This window comes from Salvia hispanica, chromosome 6 (genome assembly GCF_023119035.1).
Source record: "Salvia hispanica cultivar TCC Black 2014 chromosome 6, UniMelb_Shisp_WGS_1.0, whole genome shotgun sequence".
NCBI lineage: Eukaryota > Viridiplantae > Streptophyta > Magnoliopsida > Lamiales > Lamiaceae > Salvia > Salvia hispanica.
This window is the reverse complement of record NC_062970.1, coordinates 32,788,280-32,803,063: the sequence shown is the minus strand read 5'-3', so window position 1 is coordinate 32,803,063 and position 14,784 is coordinate 32,788,280. Positions and strand designations below refer to the sequence as shown.

General features: G+C 36.8%; 1 pseudogene; it reads left to right on the top strand.

The window, feature by feature from the left end:
• The first annotated feature begins 11,536 nt into the window (after nt 1-11,536).
• On the top strand, nt 11,537-13,837 carry LOC125192452 (annotated as a pseudogene).
• Nucleotides 13,838-14,784: the final 947 nt, after the last annotated feature.

Genomic DNA, 14,784 nt, shown 5'->3' with positions numbered 1-14,784 from the left:
CTTAGACTAATCTTAAATTCAGTAAAATTATTGAAATATTATGATTTTTTGTTTTTAATTCAATTGATCTATCTTAAACACAATAAAAATAAATATGATCCAATTAACTAAAAATAAATTAATAATTTCGTAACAATTTGAAAAAATATAAAAAATTTAATTTAAATATCTGAATATTAGCTTAAAAACATGAAACATAATTAAATAAAATATATGAGAATCAGAGTAAAAAAATAATTTAAAAGCAAATATCATTTACCCTCAACTATGATATTATTAAATAATTATTGAAATCGTAAAATATAAAATCGATCACATATATCTATACTTAACTTTTAGTATATCATCCAACTAATTGGTGGTGATTGACTCAATATCCTTGTTTACTTGACATATTAACCAAATATGCAAAACATATTAAATTATAAATATGACAGCCTTAAAATAATTAAATTGCATATAGTAATTACTCGTTCATATTCAATTATTTTATTATTAAATACTGTAGTTCTTAAAATTGTACATTATAAAATCAACAAGATTCGTATATATACTTAACGCATTAGTATTATTATCCACTAATCGAAAATAATTCAAACTATTTGCTTTTGTACTCGAAATATTGACTTAAAAATTACGAAAGATAATTAGATTAGATATATGATAGTTAAAAAATTATTGTTAATAGTCATTTGCATTCAACTGTTTTATTATTAAATTATTCTTAAAATTATAAATTATAAAGTCAATGTCATCTATATACATTTAAGTTATTAATATTACGGAGTATTATTCAACTAATTGATTATAGCTTTTATTTAGTAAATTTTTGTGTACTCAACATATTGATTTAAAATCACATAATATAATTAAATTAGAAATATATCAGTTCAAAATAATAAACTAAAAAAGTTATTTACATCCAATTATTTTATTGATATTAAATAATTTTAAAATTATAATTTATAAAATCAACCATATTTATATATAGTTAAGTTATTAGTAACATCTTCCGGCTATATGTATATTTGGATGTTACGTATCATAAATGAGTGATAACAATAAAATTTGGATGTGTAAAGGTGGGATCCAAATGGAATTCACCTCGAGCCCACAAAAATGGAACCCTGTGAAGTCAAGTAATTTTGCCTCAATTGAGATAAGCGTGTGTTGAGAACAGGGGCGTATCTACCCTTTGTCTGCATGGGGCAATTGCCCCTCCTCACCCCCACAAATCCTTCTATATTTTGGTACAAATTTCCAAATATATATCAATTTATTCACTAAATGCCCCCTTTTACAATTCATAAAATTACCCTGCATATAATTTTGCCCCCTTTGGCATGATTTTCTGGCTATGCCCCTGGTTGAGAAGGAGACAGGATCGAATCATTCAATGTTAGTGCTCCTTCGTTTAACTAAGTGGTCCAATACGGGTTAGTACAATGTATAATACTATGTACCGAATCAAAATTTTGTATGACCAATTTCAATATACTGATATTGTACTGCTTTTTCGGTATGCCATGCCAAAATTTGGTATACCAGAATTTTACGGTATATGGAATTTTCATAGTATTTTATATAGCAATACCATTATATCGCTATATAATATTATAGATTATTATAAATATATTTAGTATATATACATATACATTTGGTATTCACGAAATATACCGGTCTAACTGGATATATATATAGATGCCAGTAAGGCAGTAAACCGTTAGTATAACCAATACTACAATACTGTGATAGTATCTTAGAGTTGATACTTTCATATTCAAACATGTTTTATTACATGCAGCGAGAACATGCACCCCATTATGTATATTTCTTGGTTCATTACCTAACTGTTTTGACTTGATACATGCAAAGTTATATATGCTAATGAAATAACATGCATTGTTAACATAATTATCATCAGACTATCCAATCGTATATACTCTCCATCTCATTTGAAGTAGAGCATTTTTTTAGCAAAAGATCTTTATGCAGTATTATTTTGTGAGTTAAGTGAAAAGATAATAAAGTAGAAGAGCAAATAAAATAGAATAGTGATGTTTCCATAGTAAGAACGATGTCACTTCAATTAAGACATCCATTCTATAAGCAAAATATGTCACTTTGAATAAGATGGATGGAGTATATTAAGCAGGATTGATACATGATCATAGACTATTATAACGGGAACAAATAAATCTATATCAATATGAACATGAACTCATAACGCAATTTAGCATGTTTTTGGAGATTTGTAGCATTTTTATAGTTTGAGTTTAATTTTGTTTTAATTTCAAAATAAATTTTAGATACCCCAACTTGTAATGTCTCCGTCAATAATAGTAGTACAAAGTTTTTTTAGAGGGTAAAATAAATGTATGAGAAAGGAGGTCTGTTGCAGTATGGTTTTTGGACCTCAAATGTCACTTTTGAAAGGTAAGGCAAAGCAGACAAACAAAGGAAGGAAATAGGCATGTCCCTTAACTGTGAAACGTAGTACTTAATATAAAGGACAAGCATGTCTGCCCCATCACATAGATTTGGACTCATATTCCTATATAGTTACCAGTACTTTTTTTACTATTTAGTAATAAATAATACATCTAAGAATTCTTAATTTGCTAACTACGAAGTTAGTAGCTATAATTGACCAAAAACGCAGTGACACATTTGTAATTTCTGAAAACTGAACAATGGCTAGGATCAGAAAACATTTTGAGAAACGAATAAACTCGAATTAAGTTATGTTAATAAATGGGCTGGGCCTACTTCATTTTTATTTGGGCTGTCTACTAAATCGACTAATTCATTCAACTCAAATTTTACTGGAAATATATGAGACGCATGGAGTAATATAGTTGAAATCAGCATAAAGGAGAAAATGGCGGGGTGATGTGAAGACAAGTACTCATACTCATGGCTTGATGAGAATACATCTAATTGGCGATCCCTCGGCACCCACCAATCTCAAAGGCAGGCAGTGCACTGAATATATTCCTGCTTCTGCACCATCAAGTTTCAGCCCTTCTACTAGGATTATTTCCTGAACCAATTCCACAATTTCAAACTCAAATGTATGTGTATTCAACAATCAGAGTTTGAATAATCACACAAGAAATCCTCACCCTTCCTTCAAGGAAAACATAATGAGAAGGAAGTAGGTCGTCGAATGCAGCCACCGACAAGCAATCCACTCCTGCCATCAGAGACCAAAATGGTTTCATTTCAGCATCAGACTTACGTGGAAAAACTAATAGCTAAGAACATGCTGGTTCGGACAGCACTTTTTAAGCAGCAGGAGTTTAAGTTGACATTAATAGCCCTATTGAGAAGGGTGAAGCAACACTTGTACTAAAAACCAATAGAACTGGAAGCTGTGGCCAGGAGTAATCCAGTCAACATGCAGGGCGAGGTGCCTATTTGATCAGTGTAATAATATAGTGAAAAAAAAAATTGCACTTTCTTTGTAATCCTAGAAGAAGAGACATGAAAGAAGGGATCATCTGTTGCCAGCAAATCACTATAAAAACTGTGTAAGAATATACAACTGTGCACAAGGTGAAGGTACTGAAGCATACAGAACAAATATTAAAATTTTGAGCTTGAGGGAACAAAACTTTCTTCCATCTAATAGAACTTGATGGCGAAAAGATTAATATGAAGCAAAAACATTAAGTCTTACCAACAAGTTTGATGTCAGTATTATCGACAAGCCACTGTGCCCCATCTTTCATGAACCCAGCATAACTTGTGTCAAATGCCTTCTTGTACATAAGGCCTCTGAAAATAATTTATGCAACAATAATCCCAATTGGATGCTTTTAGAAACAACCCGATAATGTGCTGAAGTTAAAGTATACTGTCATGAAACATCGTGTTTAGAGACAATACTTCGTCCAGACATTAACCCAACGAAATTTTGTTTTGACATGTAAGACTAAGCTGTTTTACTTCATAGGAGTAGTAATTATTTGGATAAGAATTTTTATTAAGCATTCAGCTTACATTATACTGCCAACACTCTACTCCCATTTGGCTGAACCACAAAAGCAAAGCATTGCATTCTAAGAAAATAAATATTAACCAAAATGAATTTACTTCAGACAAAGAATTTTGTCTTCATAACTTATTCTGTTTCTACAGTTTGCTATCTAAAAGATTTTTGCCACTAAATCACTCAAACAATAGAACTTCTGGCACAACCATCCAAATATTGGAAAATCTCCACTTTGCCATGTATAGAACAATGATGATGAGGATGAACTTGCTGATGTCCAGAAATAAAATGTCAATTCTCACTCTATTAATGGAGAAAACTGCTGCCATTCTTGTTCAAGACTTCTCCATTATAAAAAGAAGGGTACAATTTCCCTCCACTAGACCCAAAACATGTCTATGGAACCCCAACACAATCACCCGACCCATCACCATACCCTCCTAGGTACACAACATCCCATGGTAGAATAGCCATACTCAGGCAAGTAATTGCTTGCATGACAGAACAAATCAGTAAAGCATGCAAATCACTCATTTCTATCACAGTTGAAGCATGCAAATCCCCATTTAGATAGATATATAAATTCAGTAGTTAATCTAAAATTTCATCACCTTAGTTTTATAGGATATGATTTAACCTTAGTTATACATATTTTCAGATTTAATCACTTCACTAATCTAAAAAATCAGTAATCTTAACCACAGTTATTTTCAGACTTATTCTTAAAAACTCTAGTTACATAAATCATAATTTATGCTAGATATAACATAGTATATAATATTTCACCAAACTGTCATTTTGGATGAGAATAGAGAGATAAATTTGAAACTACTAGAATTACTACATTCAGATATCATTCAGCAAAGTGTTTAACTACTAGTAGGCAGTATCAAAACACCGTGTAAAAATCGTTTATGAACACATTATCAAAACATCGTGAACAAATCTAGTTTATGAACACATCATCAATACATCGTGAAAAAATCTAGTTTATGAACACTTCTCGCCGATTCAGCATCAACCAAGATCTTCTTAACTACCTTCCCCATCACCCACCTCCAATACATCCACCCCCTTCTCCACCACCAGTACATCCACCCCCTTTGCCACCACCAGCACATCCACCTCCTTCGCCACCACCAGCCTCTTCATCATCATCAGAAACATCATCAGAAAAGCCAGCTTCTTTGCCAGAAACATTACCTTTTTTCCAAAGGTATTTCTTCAATTCCTTGCGCCTGACATAGTCGTCTGCTTCTTTGGCGTCTCTCTCCTTTGCACTCATTTGATTCATCAAACGTGGACACTCCTCCCCATAAGTGTTGCAGGGAAATGGTTCGGCAGTGCAATCCCACAAGCAGCGCAGAATTCACTGCCGCCGTACTTGTGCACTGACTTCCAATGATTCCTAAGATTGGGGATTGAAGGATAAGTCCTAGTGCAGTCTGGCTTGTCACATTTGAAGAAGCCTACACGCCGCTTCTTCTTTTGACTTCGTTCATTCTTTCGCTTTGGTGCAGCCTTTGCAAAGGGTCTTGAAAAGCTTGATGACAAAGCACCAGCATCTACAAACCAAACAATAATTTTAAATCAGAGTAATCAAGAAAGTAGACCACTATAATAAAGTTGAAAAATGAATACAAAATACAAAAGGAAAGAGCATCTTATTCAAAAAAAAAAACAAAAAGGAACCAACTCCAGAGATAAAAAGCAAAGAATGGAAAATTAAAACACATAACAGATAAATAATTCAATGAAAACAAATACACAACAACATCAGCAAAGCCACTGTCTACTTCTGCAAACAGAACCTTCCCTCTCTTCTTAATCACCGTAGCTTTCAATGAAAACTTGACATCCTCTTTAGCATCAGACATTTTGCTAGCATTAGGAAATTAGAGATTATAGGTAAGAAAATTAGATTCACTCCCTTTTATTTATGTGGAAGAAGTTAACGAAGAGTTTTTGTTTTTGTCTCTCTAGTTTCTAACATGGCCTTCTGCATTCTAGCAAGAAATTACTAAACCAAGATTAATAGTCTCCACCAATTCTTCCATTGCCATGACTAATTATCATGAGTTAATAACATGTATATTTGTACACCAATAAATTACTAAATCAAGATCAGCCAGGACTTTGCATGTATTAATAACATCCAAATGGACAATTAAAAAACATTAATTGCTCAATCAATTTTTAGCAACAAGTATCAACCAAACAATAGTTGGATACTGTTGCACCAACAGGTCACTCTCACGAAACATTTAAATCCCAGCAATACATTGAAATGTAAAAACAAACCAACGCAACAAAGTTACATTCTCAGAAAGATCAAAAACATTCAAACGAAAAAGAAACAAAAATTAAGTTAAAACGATGCACGAATATAAAATTGAAAGAAAATGAATAACAAATACAGTTTCAAAAAGAAACAAAAATAGCAAAACACGGAGATGGAACAGATTCAATTCATGTAGAACACAAAAATACAGAGATCAAATCAAGGAAAATGCCAAACGAAATCTTAAATTTTCAAAAGATTCAATAAATGATCATTGAAAACAAATTAACATCAAAATCGATCAGGAAATTTAAAATCATCAAAGAAATTAAAATCATGCCAGAAATTAGGTTGAGTTCGTACCTCTCTTAATGAGGAAAGTCGATAATGTCGACAGAAACTTCATGACTAACGCAAAAAAATCGTCGCGATCAGAAGAGAAATTAAAATCAAAACAAAAAAATCAACAACATTTAAGCTTGAGATTTACCTATCTTCAACCGGAAAGCAGAGTCGACGATGGAGAGCAGCACTTACTCAAACTTCAATAACCGCTCTCAAACTTCAATAACCGCTCTATATATATAGCAGTGAAAGGCGGGAAAATCATCTGTTTTGGGATGGGCGTACAAGTGCGAAAAAAATTATTCAATTTAAATGGTTCATATATTTAAAACATTTCCACATATTAAATGCATTTAAAATACTTGAAATATTATTACAAATTACTAAAAAATTAAAAATTACATAATTAAAATTCTAAAAATTGAGATTGAGAGAATTGTTTGGTATAGTGTGATTTTTTGTGTTGAAATGAGAGGTATTTATAGATAAAAGTGTGAATTTTGGGATAAAAATAATGAAAAGAATAAATTAAAAGTGTGGAGAAAACGGATATATTTTATTGAGAAGTGAAAAATATTTTTTTTTATTAAATCTGAAATTTTTCAGATTTTTTCAATTTTTTAAAAAAATGATAAGTCAATGGCCTGTCAGAGCATGCCACGTCGGCTGCTTGTGATCTTGCCGCGGCACAGCGGTGCTCTTCAGCAAGAGCACGTCCGTGCCGACGACCAGAGTGCAGCGATGAGCACGGCTCTTGCCGTGACGTCGGCACCGCGACAGCTCTTGCGGAAGAGCACCGCTATGGATGCTCTAAGAGCATCCGCAACGGTTGTCCGTGCGATGTTGTCCGTCCGTGCCAGTGGCGCGGCGGAGCGCTGACCGCCGCTGCAGGCTGTCCATTCGTGCCAACAACAAGACGGTACTCTTAAATAAGAGCACGTATGTGCCGCTGAACAGGCTGACATGGCGGCACGCGATTGGCCAACGGCATAGCCATTGACAAATTTTTGTTTAAAAAAAAAACGAAAATAATTCGATAATAATACCAAAAATAAAAAATATATATATTTTTGGATTCCCAAAAAATAGAGTCGTTTATTACCCTTTTTTGAAATTTTTTTGATTTTTTTTAATCCCAAAATCATCTATAAATACAATATTCATTATCCATTTTTCACATCAAATTATCTCTCATTCATATTTGTTCATACAACTCATCTACATCTTCCTCTCTCACTCAAACCCTCTAAAAAATTCAAAAATGGATTTCACCGATATCATTGTGGAAGTGAAGCGCGAAGAACTAGAATACTATGAACAATATCGTGCCGCCTATGAAGCCTATGTCGCTGCCAATACCCCCGCCCCTCCTCCTCGACCAACTAGATCAGCTCGCCGCTACATCCATCATGACCGGGAGGGAGCCAACGAAAGGCTCGTTGCCGACTATTTTTCCGACGAGCCGTGGTTTCCAGAAGATTACTTTTGGCGCCGTTTTCACGTGTCAAAACGGTTGTTTATGCGTATAGTCAACACATTGTATGCCCGTGTTGAATACTTTCAATCACGTAGAGGCGCAACCGGTCGGCAAAGTCTCTCGGCGTTGCAAAAGTGTACTTGTGCCATCCGACAACTTGCTACTTGGCAAACGGCTGATCTCTTCTACGAGTATTTGCATGTAGGTGAGTCAACTGGAATCCTATGCCTCAAAATTTTTTGCGACGACGTTCATTTTGCTTTCGGTGGGGAATTCCTTCGGGCACCCACCACCTAAGATTGTCAACGGTTGCTTCATCTTCACGAAACAGTCCACAGTTTTTTTGGTATGCTTGGCAGCATTGACTACATGCATTGGAAGTGGAAGAATTGTCTGACTGCTTAGAGGGGGCAATACTTAAGCGGCCACAAAGGCGGCGGCCCAATGCTTATCCCTGAAGGGGTCCAACAACGACTATAGATTTGGCATGCATATTTCGGTGTTTCCGGATCCAACAACGACTTGAACGTGCGCTATTCTTCACCACTCTTCGATGATGTTTTGAATGATGTAGCACCGGCTATCGACTTCACCGTCAACGGAAATGCATACCACATGGGTTACTATCTCGCCGATGGTATCTACCCAAGGTGGGCGACTTTCGTGAAGACGTTCAGCAATCCGCAAGACCCAAGACGGATTCTTTTTACGCAACGTCAAGAGTCTGCTCGGAAAGACGTCGAAAGAGCTTTTGGGGTCCTTCAAGGCCGATTCAACATTGTGAAGGCCCCGTCTCAGCTATGGTACGTTAAGAATATCGCCGACATCATGTAGACGTGTATTATCTTGCACAACATGATTATAGCTGACGAAGGACCGATGACAGCTAACTTTTACGAAGAGGATGAAGTCGGAAGCTCAACCGCGAGGTCTCCCCCACGCCGAGGTGTGCATACGACGGTGGGCGAGAGGATCGAAACAAGACACACAATGCGCGATACAAGAATCCACATTGAGCTACAAAAAGACCTAATCAAACATTTGGGTGAAATTCGGCAACAAGTAGTGGGTTTTTAAATTTTATGAATTTAATTATGTAACTTTTATTTTTTAGGATTTTAATTAATGTAATTTTTAATTTTTAGGATTTGAATTATGTAATTTTCTATTTTTTGGTTATTTTTAATAGTATTCCGAGTATTTTTAATGCATTTTAATATTGTGGAAATATTTTTATTTAATTTGAATAATAAAATGGTGGGACCATTGAGTCTGTCCTTGCGGAAGAGCATGAATGTGGGTGTTGTGCTATTGCCTAAGAACAGGGAGTAAAAGCGGAACCGGGCCCACTTCCGTGCTCTTAAATAAGAGCACGGATGAGGATGCTCTTAGTGCTCACTCACTTGACCCATTTGGCAGCCTTATTTAGTTAGAGCATCCCCATGCGTGCTCTTAAATAAGAGCACAGAGATGGGCCTGGACCCACTTTTACTCCTTGTTCTTAGGCAAGAGCACAATATCCACATCCGTGCTCTCCCGCAAGGACAAGCTCAAGGGTCCCACGATTCTATTATTCAATGTAAATACTTCAATTATTAAAAATATTTCTACAATATAAAAATACATTAAAAAATAAAAATTACTTAATTAAATCCTAAAAACTAAAAATTAGTAGTACATAATTAAAATCCTAAAAAATAAAAATTACATAATTAAAATCCTAGAAAATAAAAAATATCCACGTGGAAGATTAGTCTTCTATCCCCAATGTTCTTTTGAGACCCCGTATCATTGCCACATGTGTTGCAAGTTGGTCGGGAGTCATGTTAGACCTATCGATCGCATTGAGTTGGCCCTAGAGGGACACAACGAGTTGGTCGGGGGTTGAGGTGGCACAAAGGGAGCGGGAGCGGGGGCGGATGGAGTCGAGGCGCGACGGCTGTTTGCCGTAGCCTTCTTCCTTCCTTGCGGCCGACGGGAACTACTCGCGCCAGCGTCGGGGCTATCCAAGTTAGTTCCGGCAAGCTGGGTAACCACATCATCGGAGGCGCCGTTGGATAGGGCTACCGACCTCGACCGTTTGCTGGAGGAGGTGCTACTACGCCACCCCTATACTTCGGATGTTGGCGCCCCTCCTGCCAACAACTGAGGTACTTGAACGATTTCAACTCTAAGCTTTGGTAGGTCGCCAAGGCTACACTGATGATGTCGAGCTCGCACTTGTCGCTCCCCGCCGCCCGCTCTTCCTGTTGGTAATACCCCTGGAACTTACCGATTGCTTCGTTGGCTCTGAAGATGCAATTGCGCACCATACTATCATCGCGATAGATGGTTCCCCCTGCCAGGTTTCATTGTAAAGACGAGTGATGCGCCACCAATACGTTTCTCCGGTTTGGTTCGTGCCTACTTCTGGATCTTCGGAGACTGCCAAGTAGGCTTTGAACATCTGCATCATCTCCGTCGGAGTGTACGGGGTGCGGGTACCACGAGTAGGAGAAGCAGGAGTAGGAATAGAAGTAGCAGTAGGAGTAGAGCTGCCGCTCTCTCCCGATCCGGGTTCGGGTGCCCACCCGAACCCGGAGGCATTTTGGTCGTCCACTGGTTTAAGGCCGGTAGCCACCCGGAACTTGAGAACCTTGGGTTTGAGGAGGGGCGGAAAATTATGTTTCCGGACTAGGGAATGGCTCGGAGTCGAACCAATCGTGGTTCCAACCGCGATTGCCGGAGGGGTGATCTCGCCGGAGTCGGGCATTGGGTAGTGTGATGAGAATTTAGATGAGAGAATACGGGAAAAAAGATGAGAGAATAGATGAGAATGTGATTTTTTTTTATTGAAGTAGGAGTATTTATAGATGAAAATGTGAATTTTGGAGAAAAAAATTTGAAAAATAAATTAAAAGTGTGTAGAAAGCGGATATAATTTTTTGAGAGGTGGCAAAATATATATTTTTTATTTAAAAACATTTTTTAATTAATTTCGATTTTTTTTTAAAAAAAAGAAAAATTCAAATATGCTAACGGCTATACCGTTGGTCAATCAGGAGCTACCACGTAAGGCTGCTCAGCGGCACGGACGTGCTCTTATTTAAGAGCAGCATCATGCCGCTGGCACGAACGCACGACAACATTGACGGAAGGCAGGGTCCATACAACTGGCACGGACGGACAACATCCCGCTGCAAATGCTCTTATGTTGTTCCCACAATAATCTTTCATTCCTCATACTTTTTTGTCACCTTAAACTTCATATTTAAATAAAATAAAAATAAAAAATTAATTAAATTGATGTGTAAGAAAAACTTTTTTGTTAATAAAAGTTTAATGATTTGTTAGTTAAAACTCTTCAATGTATTCCTTCCTTCCATTATGTTTACTTGAATGAACAGCGATGCCACTTTCTATTAAGTTTTAATCTTTTGGTTATTTCATCTTTAAGAGGTAAAAATGGGGAATTGTATTATGACAGTTGCCCTAATTTATGCAATCATGTTTCTTCAATAAACTCTTCCTCCACTTTCCCAAAGATTTAGAGAGAGAGGACTCAATCCTTGTCGAAGAACAATGGGGAATTCCTTTGGCTGCTCAGCTTCGGGAGAGAGATTGGTGTCCGCTGCGAGAGATGGGGATTTTGTTGAGGCGAAGATGCTTTTGGATTGCAATCCATGCCTTTCCAAATACTCGACCTTCGGTGGTTTGAATTCTCCTCTTCATTTCGCCGCCGCCAAGAGCCACAATGAGGTTTTACCTCCATTTCTTCTTGATTAGCCCTTCAATTTTTCGAATTTCTCGGTTCTGTTGTTGATTTAACTTTATTAGGGTTTCCTATGTGGGTGAGTTTTGTTATTGATTTGTGGATGATTGGATTTTCAGATTGTGGCATTGTTGTTAGAGAATGGGGCTGATGTGAATTCAAGGAATTATTGTGGACAGGTAAGGGACAATCTCTATTTTGCTTCATTACTTTTCGAAGTGTGTAATTTTGGGGAAAGATTGTCATTTTCATAAAGCTATAATTGTTTCTTTCTATTTGATTTTGGGTTTGATTTTGACTTGTTCAATAGTGTAGATAGTTTAATTTGGAATTTTTTCGATGAACAAATGATGCTGGATCTATGTTAAATCATAAGGTAGTAGTCATTAAATACCATATGTTTTCCTTTTGTAGACAGCTCTGATGCAAGCGAGTCGATACGGGCACTGGGAAGTTGTTCAAACTCTTCTTCTCTTTAGATGCAATGTGAGTGAAAGTTGTGTAATACTTTATTTGATCTTTTGCAACAACTTTATGGTTTACTTGTCCTGCACTCCCGACTAGTTTAGCTGATATACGTATAGAGTTCAAGAATTCATACATGTAACTTTGATGACCGGCTCTGGGATACTTCAGGTTACTAGAGCAGATTATCTTAGTGGAAGGACTGCTCTCCATTTTGCAGCAGTCAATGGACACACACGATGCGTGAGATTGGTGTTTAGTGATTTTGTGCCAAGTGCTCCATTTGAGCCTCCGAATGCCCAAACAGTTGGTGATGGAAGCGATGGTTCTAAAACCTTTCTTGACCTTCACGCCAGTGTATCAGCTGTGACATTTCATTACGGAACATCGATGGATTTGATAGGTATATTCCATGGCCACATAATGCATGTTCAAAACCTTTCTTGTTTATCACATTATTTTATCATCTATCTGTGATTTTATAGGTGCTGGGAGCACTCCTTTGCACTATGCTGCGTGCGGAGGAAATTTAAAGTGCTGCCAGGTGATGATATGTAGTAATTTCATGCCATAGGTTCTTTGCATTTACTGCTGACATATTATGTGTTACACTTACAATTTTCTACCTCTGCAGATCCTTATTGCTCAAGGTGCTAGTCGTTTGTCGCTAAACTGCAATGGGTATATTCCCTGTAAATCTAATTTTTCGCACTCTGGCCATTTAAGTTTTTCCTTGCTATAATTAACTGTGTATACACTGTTTTAGATGGCTTCCCATTGACGTCGCAAGGATGTGGGGGCGTCTTTGACTTGAACCACTGCTGGCTCCTAATTCAATTTTGCCTCTCCCAACATTTCCACATTCTAATTATTTATCACTGCCACTTCTGAGTGTCCTAAATATAGCTAGGTAACTCCTACTTGAATTCCTTAATTCCTGGACTGCCTATCGATTGTTCTCTATACTGATTAGGCACTTGCTGCAGAGACTATGGGTTGCAGTCCTCAGCTACCGGGTCAGATGATGCAGATATGTGCGCGGTTTGCCTCGAGAGAGCTTGTAGCGTGGCTGCTGAAGGTTAGCTGTCTGTCTCTTTACCTGTGACATTTTCTCCTCCTACAACTATGTTCACCTGTTTTTGTTTTTTTCCATTAAGTGATCTTCATTGTTGGTGAGTCCTATACTGTATACCCTGGCAAAACTTCATTGAAACACAACGCAATCAACTGGACCTCCTCTAGTTAGTGTTACTTAATATGAAGTTATGTTCTCGCCAAGAGTATCAGGGTTTTTCTTGATGACTGAAAGTGCTTAGAATAATACTATAAACTACATGAAATATACGTCGTATCAAATGGACTTGCTCGAAGTGGATGGATCCCCTTTGCTTGTGGAAGATTTCAAAGTTGACTATATGTTGCCATACCACTGAGTAATATCTTAGATTAGAATGTTGTGAAAGTTGCATGTGACACAGAAAATTCCAAAATCTTGAAATATTTATTTAATTTATGTGGTTTTATGGCTGTAAACGCAAAATGATAGAACAAAGACATGAATTAATCCCAAAATTAAGCGCGTTGTTGAAGCAATTTAAGCGCGTTATTGAAGCAAATTAACACCAATTTTCACAAATACATCAACCCAGGCTAAAGCAATTATGGTAACTGAATTACAGTCTCGAATCCGACATTTGAATTGCAAAATGGTGTACCTTACGAGCGGCTTCTTCACCGGCCATGTATAATCGCGGAAAAGTCGATATTCCGCAAAAAAGTCGAGCTTCCCAGATGATTCCAACACTCTGCGTAGATTTCAAGATTTGTATCCATTAGAATTGAAGAATTCATTCAATTAAACGGCAGAAAACGGAGTGAATTACATTCAATCGTAGAGAATTACCTTAAATCGTCGCCGGCGGATTCGTAGGCGAATATTCTGAACAGAGACGCCGCGGTCGCCCAAATTGAATATGAAATTGAATGAGATATGAGGAAGAGGAGGGGTGTTTTAGACAACAAAGCCTTCAACCACAATATGGGTTTGTCGCACAGATCCTTATCACAGCTGAAAACCTGGGTCATGGTGTTTATCACGGGTCGTCGTATAATTGTATTGTACCAAACAAAAACTATATAGAACCTAGATAGAAGGCCATATCTATGGCTATCATACCAAACAAACGACCCCTAACTATATCATACGTAATTATTGAGTCCTATTATCCACAAATTCACTCTTAAAGACCGAACCACCGAACCCTACCAAATTAGGGCTTTTAGATCAAGTTTTTTATGGATAAGATACATAAATTTATAAATTATTTTCGCCTTCATCACGAGCTTATTTTAATTCATCTCGAAGGTAAATAAGTCATACTAACATGTTACGAAGATTTAACTTCGTTCCAGAATATATTACTTCATTCTAATAGGTTTTTACTTCATTCTAGTAGGTTTTTACTTCA